Consider the following 13,399-nt stretch of genomic DNA (forward strand, 5'->3'; position numbering starts at 1 on the left):
ATGTATTGTTTGGTTGTTGATTCAGCCATGGCTTATTTTTAGGGTAGGGCTTATATTTCAAGCACTACTGAAAATACCGGCAAAAGAAAGTTATAAAGTTGCAGGACTTTGTAGCGACACAAAATCGTGATGTCGCCTGGAAAAAAATGCAGTGATATCGGACAGACCACAGATGTGATATCTCTGTGATTTTCTTGTGACTAAATCGCTGTCGCCCATGTGAAAGAGGCCTAAATATGATGCATGTGAAATATGGCCTGTATCATTTAAAAAAAAGTAATTTCAGAGTAGGTGGGAATGATGGTAATGAAAAAAGTACAAGCACACTCATCTCTCGTTGGACCCCCTGGTGCACATCACCTATGCTGTAGATGGCTTGTGAGTTGATGTCATATGGCACTGTGACCAATCAAAGGCTGCAACATCACTGTTGGCACTCCTGGCATCAGCGTTGACATCCTGAGCACCATGACGCCGGCAGTGCTTATAATGACACTGCAGCCTTTTATTAGTTGAAGTGTTTTACGAGTTTTGTCAGGCCATGTACCATGAAGGTACGGCCATAGACGTTTTGTTGTCAACTAAGGGCCTGCTCATTTTTATTTTTTTTATTCAAAACTTTGTGCATGTCCTTATCCTTTTTTCTGTTATTATGAAAAAGCCCCCTAATTAGTTCAGAACTGCAGTATTCACACACAAGTAAGTTTCTTCACACACCCCGCCCCTGCCTTTTATCTTGTGAGGGTGCATTCTCATGGGTGATAAAGTCTTTCGAGTTTTGTGTATTGCAAAATGCACAAAACTCGCACAAAAACAGAATCCAATTTTTTCAATTGGTCTATTTACATAGAGTTTTGAAAGAAGAAAAGGACATGCAGATTTGCAGTCTCCCACTCATCGCTCATCATTAATTCTAACAATGGCATTTTTGTCTGCCCTGATCGATGCTTTGGTGTACAGAATGGCCCCCAGCAATGAGATTGTGGGGTGCTGTGCAGTTGCTATGGCAGCTGAGGGCTTTTCTGAAAGCCCCCAGGACTGCCGTTGTAGATTGACTGTCGCGTGGCTTGATAGACTGCCTGTCATATTGCAGTATAATGTGGTATTACATAATACTGCACGCGCGATCAAAACATCACAAGTTCTTGTTCCCTATGGGGACTAAAGAAATGTAAAATTCGGATCTCTCAAATTAACACATTTACCCCACATGGTTAGTGTGGTCCGAAAAAAAATGTTGACCTCAGAATTGCACTTTTTTAGTCATCGTAAATCCAAGAAAACAATGTAATAAAAGGAGATCAAAAAGTCATATGTAGTCCAAAATGGTACCAATGGAGTTTACAGACCTTCCCACAAAAATGAGCTCTCACACAACTTTGTTGATGGAAAAATAACAAATACATGGCTGTCAGAAAACGGCAGCAGAAAAAAATTCAGACATCTTAATTTTTTTAAAGTGCTCCCGCAAAAAAAAAAACTACATAAATTTGGTATCGTAGTAATTGTACTTATACATGGTGCTGCAGTATGCATGTCGTAGAAACAAGATCCCCAAAGATGGCAAAATTTATTCATTTTCATTGCGCTCCATGTTGAATGTTTTAAGTTTTTCAGTTTAATAAATGATGCATTAAATAGTATTATTGAAAAATATTTTCCCTGCAAAAAACAAGCCCTCAGACTTTTATGTTTATGGAGAAATAAAGGTGTTATGATTTTTCAAAAGTGGGGAGGAAAAAACGGTCACGTCCTGAAGTGGTTAAAATTCCAGGGACGTTTGGTATATTTTGAAGCAATCTTTTATGCACAGGTGGGGGAAATGTTTCACAGTGATAAATGGTGTCCTTCCTTATCTCTTGTTTGTAACAGACTCTGGACCTTTTTGGGTCATTCCCTTCTTACCAATGGATGAGATTTCACTAGGAAAAGGTTGCTCTGGTACTATACATGTGGCTTCACTATCAGAATTACTGGGCTCCCCCTTTCAAGTCTCCAAATGTGAGGGCCATGAATTTAAGAAAGGTGCCTCTCTGGCCTGCACATCATTACAGCCCATAGGCATTATACAGAGCCAACTATATTATGTGTATAGCCAGTTTTTTACATAACACCCTTGTTTTCCACACTGTACTGTACGGCCCGAGTACTTTATCAACCCCTCCCATGAACCTATTGTAGTCAAGGACGCAGTATGGCTCGGAGGGTCTCTGCACTGGTACTTCGTACCGGGCAGAAGGTACTGCTATGGCCATGTGTTGTGCTCAATATAAGGACATCCCTCTTGTCCTTTTACTTGATACACAATACTTTGTCAATGCACAGTGCCCTGCCTTCCCCCCTTCTGAGAATTAGCCCAAGCAAAGACTTAGGAGGGCTTTTCTGTTTTTTTTCTAACAGTGCCACGTGCCAGTTTTTCTGGAGGCAAGGCTCTGGAATAGGAAAACACTAGTGTAAAAATAATCCAAATAGATATGGTAACCATGGTCCAGAAGTGGGTGCACCTGTTCTCTTACAATTTTTCCTCTAATTTCCAGGAAGGTGAGGGGTGGGCGGGGCATTCTGGGGGCTCAATATTAGTGTCCTTCCCTTCATAAATCTTGAGCTTATGGGTGTACCCTGATGTACCCTTGCACAAATTGTACATTTTCCCGCCATACCTGCTTTCTTACTGGGCAGGTACTGATGGAATTGAAGCCTCCCTTTAAAATGTACCAGGAGCTCATCTACAGAAATGTTTTTCTTAGGGATATATGCCTGGGTAAACTTAGCATTAAACTGTTCTATTACCAGCTTGATTTTATAGAAGCGATCATATTTGGGGTCATCACTGGATGGGAACTGCCTATTGTCATCATAATGCAGGAATTTTAGCGTCACTTCAAACCACGTCCATGACATAGCCATGCAGAAGAATAGCGTGTGGCATAAAATATCCATGCTCCAGTAGGCCATAATGCTTGGCTTCTTCACTTCATTCAAATGACCAAAAATGAAAGATAATCGTTCAGTGTAAGGGCTTAGTCACATGGGTGTTTTTTCGCACGATTTGCAGATGCGTTTGCGATCCGCATCTATATAGACCCAATGCTTTGCAATGGGAGCGGTCACATGTCCGTTTTTTAATCGGATGGGCAGAAAATTATATGACACAACGATTCACAGAACGCGGCTATCTGCGGTCTGCGTTTAAATTGTGCGCACAAATGCATGTACTGCAAATTGCTGCCGTTTTTCTTTTGTGACCACGCCGCACTGTACTCTCGTCATCTGCGCGAGTGCATAGTCTTCTAGGCAGTAAATACTTGAATGAGTAGAAGCATGTTAAAATAATAGCGTGACAGAACACGGAAAAAGGCCCGTCTGACCTGTGTGTAATCGCTGGAGGATTGTGTTAAAAATGCAGATATTTGTGAAATTGTGACAATTTTTTTTATTTTATTTTTTGCTTTTTAAGAAATTTAAAAAAAAAAGCATGGTAGCTAAAATGCTCATTTGTCCCTTTTGCCCTATTTGTTTGCCCCAGCAAGAACATAGGAGGATAAACAGGCTGGACTAGATGGGCATTGTCTTCATTTGGCCTTACATACTATGTTACTATGACATCTCTGCCATTCTAACACAGGTTCAGCCTAAGTACTTGTCTGCAGTTTATCATCTAATGTACCCTCCTTATGCCTGCCAATGTCACCATCACCCGCTGTCAGACTTTGAATTCTGCCACCCTCTAACTGGAACAGGATGACACTGACCAAGTGACTCAAGAAGAACATCACAACTGTGGCCAGTTCATGTAGATGAAAACTTGTGGGTTTGATTCCATCAAAGACACTACACTACCCAGTTCTGACTTATCCTTGTTCTTTGATTGCTCCAGGTATGCTGTAGATGGATAATTCCACACAATCACCAAACAGACCACTGTCCTTCATCAACAGTCATTATCTGCACACATCTCAGCCCAACAAGCTGAACTGCAGGCCCTTACACATGCCTGTATGCTGGCACATGACAAGACAGCTATGTCTTTGGCATTGCACATGACTATAGTCCAATCTGGAAAGCTAGATCATTCCTTATGCCCATGGGCCAGCCAATAAAACACCAGCCACAAGTTGAAGCACTAATGTCTGCTCTTCTCTTACCCAAACAGGTGGCTCTTCTCTTACCCAAACAGGTGGCCATCTTTAAAGTCAAAGCACATACGTCAGCCAAGTCTCCAGGAGCTAAGGGTAATGCCTTGCCACATCAAACAGCCAAAGAAGTAGCCTGGCTGCACCTCACACTGGCAGTTCTGGCCACCTGCCAAGAAGAAGACATGTCACCATCGTTTAATGTCTCACAACATCTTCTTTTGTCTTTTCAGAAACAAGTATCTTTCCATGAAGTGTTGGGTTGGCAAGCAAAAGGAGCCACTTCAGATTTCATGGACACTTCACAGAAAGTCTTGTCTTTCAGCAGCCTTGTTTCTGATTTTAGCCTCCAAAGCACATGGCCTCACGCATGCCTCTAAAACTGGAATATGTGATCTTGTTTCCAGATATTGGTATGCGTCCGGTTTCTCGGTAGTTGATGCCTCTTATACTCAGGGATGTATGACTTGCACATCGTCCAACCCAGGTAGGACTGTCAAAACCCCTTCTAAACACACTCCTAGGCCATTATACCCCTTCCGGAAGTTGCAGATTGACTACATACAACTTCCTCAATCTGGACCATTTCAATATGTCCTTGTTTGTATTGCTCCCTTTTCTGTCTGGAGACTTAGCCCGTTTCTGCAGCTAATGACAAAAATACAGCCAAAAATCTTCTTTTTGAAGTAGTATGTAGGTTTGGTGTCCCAGAAACCATTGAGAGTAACCGTGGTACTCACTTTAATGAGATAGCAGGGGTTTTAGGCCTAGAACAGGCATTCCACACACCCTACAATCCTCAAAGCAGTGGGAGAGTAGAGAGGCTGAATGAGACCATAAAAAAACAAGATTTTGAAAGTAACGACTGAATTTAATAAACCTTGGCCTGAGTTTGTTTTCTTGGCTCTCTTTTCAATAAGACACACGCCCACCAAACAGAGAGCTCTCAGTCCTTATGAGATTCTGTTTGCTTCAGCACCTCGTCTAGGCCTATACTCTTCTCAGCAGTTACAGTTCAATTTGAAAATATGTCAACTCCACTGCAGGATGTCTGGTGGATTTCTAGTAATGTTAGGATGCGTGCAACCCTGCCCAAATTTTGGAAAGGTAAGTGCGCACTTACAAAAGTACTCCTTCCCTTTCAGCTGTTCCCAGCTGGATAGACAGGACACACAATCGCACACCCCCACCAGGACATAAAGAAACTCTGCGCAGACTGCGACATGGTCTACCAGGTGAATCTTTTGATGCAGGTATTTGTATTGATGAAACTAGATTACAGGAGGAATCGAATCATTATTTTGTCCTTGGTGCACAATTAATACAAATATTTATTGGATGAATCATATATATTATAATCAACAGGGATTTGTAGACAGCAAGGACTAGTGGAACAACTTGTACCAACATCCACTATTGCTTTTCATAATAGTCTTGCTCTGGACGTGCTTCTAGCAGAGAAAGGAGGAGTCGCAACATGCTGCACATACCTCCCTAATAACACAGCTCCGGACAGAAGAGTGGCTAAAGCTTTGCATGGATTGAAAAGTCTATCTATTGAACTTGCAGAAAATTCTGGTGTTTATGATCCATTTACATCATGGTTGGAGGATATTTTCGGACAATGGAGTGCCTGGATCATGTATCTTTTTACCACTTTGATTAGTATAGTAATTTTTTTTGTAGTAGTAGGTTGTTGTGTTGTTCTTTGTATACGCCGCATCTTGGCAAAATATGCTAAAAAGGTGATACCCACTATGATAGCACAAAAAGGTATCGATTAGAGATGAGCGAGCACACTCGTCCGAGCTTGATGCTCATTCGAGCATTAGGGTGATCGGGATGCTCATTACTCGAGACGAGCACCACACGGTACTCGAGTCAATTCCATTTTCTTCCCGCAATGTTTAGCACCATTTTTTAGCCAATAGATGTGCTGGGAAAGCATTACCACTTCCTCCTGTGACTTGCCAGCCCTATCCCACCCCCCTGCAGTGAGTGGCTGGTGAGATCAAGTGACCGCCGAGTACTTAAAGGGGTCCCGCCCACGCCTCGCCTCAGACACACACTGAGAGAGATTAGGGAACGTGCTGCTGCTGCTATAGGGAGAGTGTTATTGTACGATCCTGTCCTCAAGAACCCCAACGGTCCTTCTTAGGGCCACATCTGACCTTGTGCATTACTGTTGTGGCTGCTGGGAGCAGTTTTGCACCCCAATTTTTTTTTTTCATCTCGGGCTGTGCAGGCTATTACAGCTATAGCATTCTAAGTCTTCAGTCTATAATACAGAGTATAGGGAAAGTGGTGCTGAGAAAGGGACAGTGGTAGTGTAGGATCCTGTCTACAAGAACCCCAATGGTTCTCCTTAGGGCTACCTCGGACCGTGTGCATTTTACAGGTGGGAGTTGTAATGCATCACTATTGCACAGCCAGACCTTTTTGCAGTCTTCCGTATAATTTTTTTCAGCCTGCAGTTTGCATTACACCGGTCTGTGTCTGCCGTCAACTTAACGCAGAGCGTACGGTCACAGCCACTGATAGAGGGAAAGTCATATACACGCTATATAGCCTGTATTCTTTTCAAAGATTTTTTTTTTAAAATCTCCATCTTAGGGCTATCTCTGACTGCCTGAAATTTATAGGGTGTCTGGTGGGAGTTGCAGTGCATCACTATTGCACAGCTAGGCCTGTTTGCAGCCTTCCATATAATTTTTTTCTGCCTGCAGTTTGCGGTACAATACCGCTGTCAGCCTCCAACTGTACACCAATCATTCCATAATTTGTTTACACCGGTCTATGCCTGCAGTGAACTTAACGCACAGCGTATGGCCACAGTCACTGATAGAGGGAAAGTCATATACACGCTTTATAGCCTGTGTTCTTTTCAAAAAAATTTAAAAAAAAGCTCCTTTGTTGGGATACCTCTGGGAGTTGCATTGCATCACTATTGCACGGCTAGGCCTGTTTGCAGCCTTCCATATTCTTTGTTTCTGCCTGGAGTTAGCGTTACAATACAGCTCTCAGCATCAAACTGTCCGCCAATAATTTCATAATTTTTTACACCGGTCTGTGTCTGCTGTGAACTTCAGGCACAGCATACGGCCACAGCCACTGATAGAGGGAAAGTCATATGCACACTATATAGCCTGTATTGTTTTTCAAAAAGAAAAAAAAAATCCATCGTTGGGCTATCTCTGACCGTCTGAAATTTACTTGGTGTCTGGTGGGAATTGCAGTGCATCACTATTGCACAGCTAGGCCTGTTTGCAGCCTTCCGTATTCTTTGTTTCTGCCTGGAGTTAGCGTTACAATACAGCTGTCAGCGTGAAAGTGTATGCAAATAATTCCATAATTATTTACATCGCTCTGTGTCTGTTCTATTCGTAATCCACCATGCTGAGGGGTAGAGGTGGGGCTCAAGGACGCGGACGAGGAAGCGGAGGTCCAAGTGAGGGTGTGGGCACAGGCTGAGTTCCTGGTCCAGGTGAATCGCAGCCGGCTGCTGCAGGATTAGGAGAGAGGCAAGTTTCTGGGGTCCCCAGCTTCATATCACAATTTATGGGTCCATGTGGTAGACCTTTATTACAAACAGAGCAGTGTGAGCAGGTCCTGTCGTGGACGGCAGAAAATGCATCCAGCAATGTATCGACCACCCAGTCTTCTACGCCGTCCACTGCTGCAACTCTGAATCCTCTCGCTGCTGCTCCTCCTTCCTTCCAGCCTTCTTACTCCATGAAAATGACACATTCTTATGAGCCGACAGAGTCCCAGGAACTGTTCTCAGGTGCCTGCCTTGATTGGGAAAAAATGGTTCCTCTCTCACCTGAGGAGTTTGTCGTGACCGATGCCCAACCTTTGGAAAGTTCCCGAGGTCTGGGTGATGAGGCTGGGAACTTCTGGCAACTGTCTTAAGAGCTTTCAGTGGGTGAGGAGGACGATGATGATGATGAGACACAGTTGTCTATCAGTGAGGTAGTAGTAAGGGCAGTAAGTCTGAGGGAGGAGTGCACAGAGGATTCAGAGGAAGAGCCGCTGAATTATGAGGTGACTGACCCCACCTGGTTTGCTAAGCCATCTGAGGACAGGTCTTCAGAGGGGGAGGCAAGTGCAGCAGCAGGACAGGTTGGAAGAGACAGTGGGGTGGCCAAAAGTAGAGGCAGGGCCAGAGCGAAGAATCCCCCAACTGTTTCCCAAAGCACCCCCTTGCGCCAAGTCACCGTGCAGAGGCCTAGGTGTTCAAAGGTGTGGATGTTTTTCAGTGAGAGCGCGGACGACCGACAAACAGTGGTGTGCAACCTGTGTCGCGCCAAGATCAGCCGGGGAGCCACCACTACCAACCTCACCACCAACAGCATGCGCAGGCATATGATGGCCAAGCACTAGAGATGAGCGAACCTACTCGTTTCGAGTAATTACTCGATCGAGCACCGCGATTTTCGAGTACTACTCGGGTGAAAAGATTCGGGGGGTGGGGGGAGGCGTGGCGGAGCGGGGGGTAGCAGCGGGGAACAGGGGGGAGCCCTCTCTCTCTCTCCCTCTTCCCCCCAATCCCCGCTGCAACCCCCCACTCACCCACGGCGCCCCCCGAATCTTTTCACCCGAGTACGGAAGTACTCGAAAATCACGGCGCCCGGGTGAAAAAAGGGCATGGCCGAGTAGGTTCGCTCATCTCTACCAAGCACCCCACAAGGTGGGACGAAGGCCGTTCACCGCCTCTGGGTCGCACCACTGCCTCTCCCCCTGTGCCCAAACCTGCCACTCAGATCCAACCCCCCTCTCAGGATACAGGCACGAGCGCCTCCTGGCCTGCACCCACACCCTCACCACCGCTGTCCTCGACCCCATCCAGCAATGCCTCTCAGCGCAGTGTCCAGCTGTCACTAGCGAAAGCATTGGAGCGTAAGCGCTAATACGCCGCCACGCACCTGCACGCTCAAGCTTTAAACGTGCACATTGCCAAATTGATCAACCTGGAAATGCTGCTGTACAGGTTTGTGGAAACAGAGGCTTTCAAAAACATGATGGCGGTGGCGATCCCACGCTACTCGGTCCCCAGTCGCCACTATTTTTCCCGGTGTGCCGTCCCAGCCCTACACCACCACGTCTCCCGCAACATCAATCGTGCCCTCTCCAACAAGGTTACTGGGAAGGTTCACTTAATCACGGACACGTGGACAAGTACTGGCGGGCAGGGCCACTATATCTCCCTGATGGCACATTGGGTGAATTTGGTGGAGGCTGGGACCACACACGTCCTACCCACACCCAGAATAGCGGGTTCTTCCTTGGTTCTGGTATCTGCGGCGGTCTATGCCACCTCCTCTAAACCCTCCCCCTCCTCCTCCTCCAATTAAGAAATGTAAGCAGCACATCGCCAGCAGTTGGTGTGGCGCGGTGCGACAGCACAGCGGTGGGCAAGCGTCAGCAGGCCGTGCTGAAACTACTCAGCCTAGGTAACAAGAGGCACACAACCCCGAACTGCTGCAGGGTCTGACAGAGCAGACCGACCTCTGGCTTTCGCCGCTGAGCCTCAAACTGGGCATGGTCTTGTGTGACAACGGCCGTAACCTGGTGGCGGCTCTGCAGCTTGGCAGCCTCACACACGTGCCATGCCTGGCCCACGTCTTTAATCTGGTGGTTCAGCGTTTCTAAAAAACTACCCGCACTTATCTGACCTGCTCGGCAAGGTGCGCCACGTCTGCACACATTTCCGCAAGTCCACCACGGACACTGCCACCCTGCAACATCGGTTTAATCTGCCAGAGCACCGACTGCTGTGCGAAGTGCCCACACAGTGGAATTCTACGCTGCACATGTTAGCCAGGCTCTATGAGCAGCATAGAGCAATAGTGGAATGTCTCCCCAATTCTTTACCAAGGAGTGGGTCTGGATGGCAGACATCTGCCAGGTACTCGGAAACTTTGAGGATTCTACCAAGAAGGTGAGCGGCAACGCTGCAATCATTTGCGTTACCATCCCACTGCTATGCCTGCTGAGAAGTTCGCTGCAAGGCATAAAGGCCGACGCTTTGCAGTTGGAACAGGAGACGGGGGATGACAGTATGTCGCTTGATAGCCAGACCACCCTCATGTCTATATCTCCGCAGGAGGGGGAAGAGACAGCTGGGCCCACTGCAGAGGGTATCCATGCTGCTTGCCTCTCATCTGTTCAGCGTGTATGGTCTGTGGAGGAGGATCCTGAAAGTCATCTTGCTAGTGAGGACAGCCATGTCTTGCGTACTGGCACCCTGGCACACATGGCTGACTTCATGTTAGGCTGCCTTTCTCGTGACCCTCGTGTTAGACGCATTCTGGCCAACACAGATTACTGGGTGTACACCCTTCTTGACCCACGTTACAAAGAGAACCTTTCCACTCTCATTCCAGAAGAGGAAAGGGGTATGAGAGTGATGCAATACCACAGGGCCCTGGTGGACAAAGTGATGCTAAACTTCCCATCTGACAGCGCTAGCGGCAGAAGTCGCAACTCCGAGGGCCAAGTAGCAGGGGAGGCGTAGAGATCAGGCAGCATGTTCAGCGCAGGCAGGGGAACACTCTCCAAGGCCTTTGCCAGCTTTATGGCTCCCCAGCAAGACAGCGTCACCACTCCCCAGTCAAGGCTGAGTCGGAGGGAGCACTGTAAAAAGATGGTGAGGGAGTACATAGCCGATCGTACCACCGTCCTCCGTTATGCCTCTGCTCCATACAACTATTGCGTGTCAAAGCTAGACACGTGGCACGAACTTGTACTGTGTGCCCTGGAGGTGCTGGCTTGACATGCCGCTTGCGTCTTGTCAGAGAGAGTGTTTAGTGCCGCTGGGGGAATCATCACGGACAATCGTACCCGCCTGTCAACTTCCAGTACCGACATGCTTACACTCATAAAGATGAACAAAGCCTGGATTTCGCCAGACTTCTCTTCTCAGAAGAGAGCAGCGGAACCTACTCTTTTCGCTGCAACCACAGATAAAAGCACTCTTCTCAATCACCGGAAAAACGGGGCATTTAGCTTTATCAATTTGTCTCTGATATTAGTACTCCTCCTCCAGAAACAACATGTCAACGCGCTGAACTGCCAATTTTTCTGCGTCCCAAAAGGCTCGTCTAACAATGTTTTTACAATTTTTCAAAGTTTCAAAAGTATTCATACTTTAACATGAACCAATTTTTTCAACAGGGCTGCCTACAGGCTCTGTTACAAATTAAGCAACAGCGAGCTGTATCTTTCAAAAAATATTTATGGGTTTCACATGCCCTCTCGGTTGATAAATTTTTCAGAGGTACACTTGTACTCTTGGAACACTAATTTTTCGGACCCACTCCTACATTCTTATCCAACTAATTTTTACGGCCTTCGCCTGCACTCATGGTACGCCAATGTTTCAGAGGTTGGCCTATACTATTTCTACAGAAATTTTACTGGGGTCTGCCTGCCCATACTTCTGCTACAAGATTGTTACTGGGGTCTGCCTATACTGCTGCCACAAAAATGTTACAGGGGTCTGCCTATGCTTCTGCCATGTAAATGTTACAGGGGTCTGCCTACACTTCTGCTACAAGAATGTTACTGGGGTCTGTCTATACTGCTTCCACGTAAATGTTAAAGGGGTCTGCCTATACTTCTGCCACGTAAATGTTACAGGGGTCTGCCTATACTTCTGCCACGTAAATGTTACAGGGGTGTGCTTATACTTCTGGCACATAAATGTTACAGGGGTCTGCCTATACTTCTACTACAGAAATGGTGCTGGGGTCTGCCTATGCTGCTGCTATAGCACTGATACAGAGGTCTACCTATACTGCTGCTACAAGAATGTTACTGGGGTCTGCCTATACTTCTGCCACGTAAATTTTATAGGGGTCTGCCTATACTGCTGCTCCATAAATGTTACAGGGGTTTGCCTATACTGCTGCCACTTAATTGTTACAGGGATCTGCCTATACTTCTGCTACAAGAATATTACTGGGGTATGTTAATACTACTGCCACTTAAATGTTAAAGGGGTCTGCCTATACTTCTGCCATGTAAATGTTACAGGGGTCTGCCTATACTTTTACTACAGAAATGATGCTGGGATCTGCCTATACTGCTGCTACAAGATTGTTATTGGGGTCTGCATATACTGCTGCCACGTTACTATTACAGGGGTCTGCCTATACTTCTGCCACGTAAATGTTACAGGGGTCTGCCTATACTGCTGCTACAAGAATGTTACTGGGGTATGCCTATACTGCTGCCACGTTAATGTTACTGGGGTATGCCTATACTGCTGCCACGTTAATGTTACAGGGGTCTGCCTATACTTCTGCCACGTAAATATTACAGGGGTCTGCCTATACTGCTGCTACATAAATGTTACAGGGGTCTGCCTATACTGCTGCCACTTAAATGTTACAGGGGTCTGCCTATAATTCTGCCACGTAAATTTTACAGGCGTCAATCTATACTTCTACTACAGAAATGGTGCTGCGGTCTGCCCTTGCTGCTGCTACTGATACTGGGGTCTGCCTATACCACTGCTACAAGAATGTTACTGAGGTCTGCCTATACTTATGCCACGTAAATTTTATAGGGGTCTGCCTATACTGTTGTTCCATAAATGTTACAGGGGTCTGCCTATACTGCTGCTACATAAATGTTACAGGGGTCTGCCAATACGTCTGCCATGTAAATGTTACAGGGGTCTGCCTATACTGCTGCTACAGAAATGTTACAGGGGTCTGCCAATACTGCTGCCACTTAAATGTTACAGGGGTCTGCCTATACTTCTGCTACAAGAATCTTACCGGGGTCTGCCTATACTTCTGCCACGCAAATGTTACAGGGGTCTCCCTATACTACTGCTCCATAAATGTTTCAGGGGTCTGCCTATGCTTGTTCAGAAATGGTAGTACTGGGGTCTGTCTTTACTCATGCTACCAGAATGTTACAGGGGTCTGCCTATACTCCTGCTACCAAAATGTTACATGGGTCTACCTATACTTCTACTAAAGAAATGGTACCCGGGTCTGCCCATACTACTACAACCGAAATGTTATTGGGATCTGCTTATACCTTTTCTACTGGAATGTTACAGGGGTCTGTTTATACTATGGGTGCACACAGATTTCCCATCGCGGTGTTTTACCTATCTTGCCCAAAAACACCCACTGACTAGGGCAAGAATTGTGGGCCGAGGCCAATATGTATTTTCTCTCGTGCTACCACAGTTATCTGTGAAACTCGCTTGGGCCACTGAAGAGGAGCGTTACTGCCTTAATGAGACC

This window comes from Eleutherodactylus coqui, chromosome 6 (genome assembly GCF_035609145.1).
Source record: "Eleutherodactylus coqui strain aEleCoq1 chromosome 6, aEleCoq1.hap1, whole genome shotgun sequence".
NCBI classification, from domain to species: domain Eukaryota; kingdom Metazoa; phylum Chordata; class Amphibia; order Anura; family Eleutherodactylidae; genus Eleutherodactylus; species Eleutherodactylus coqui.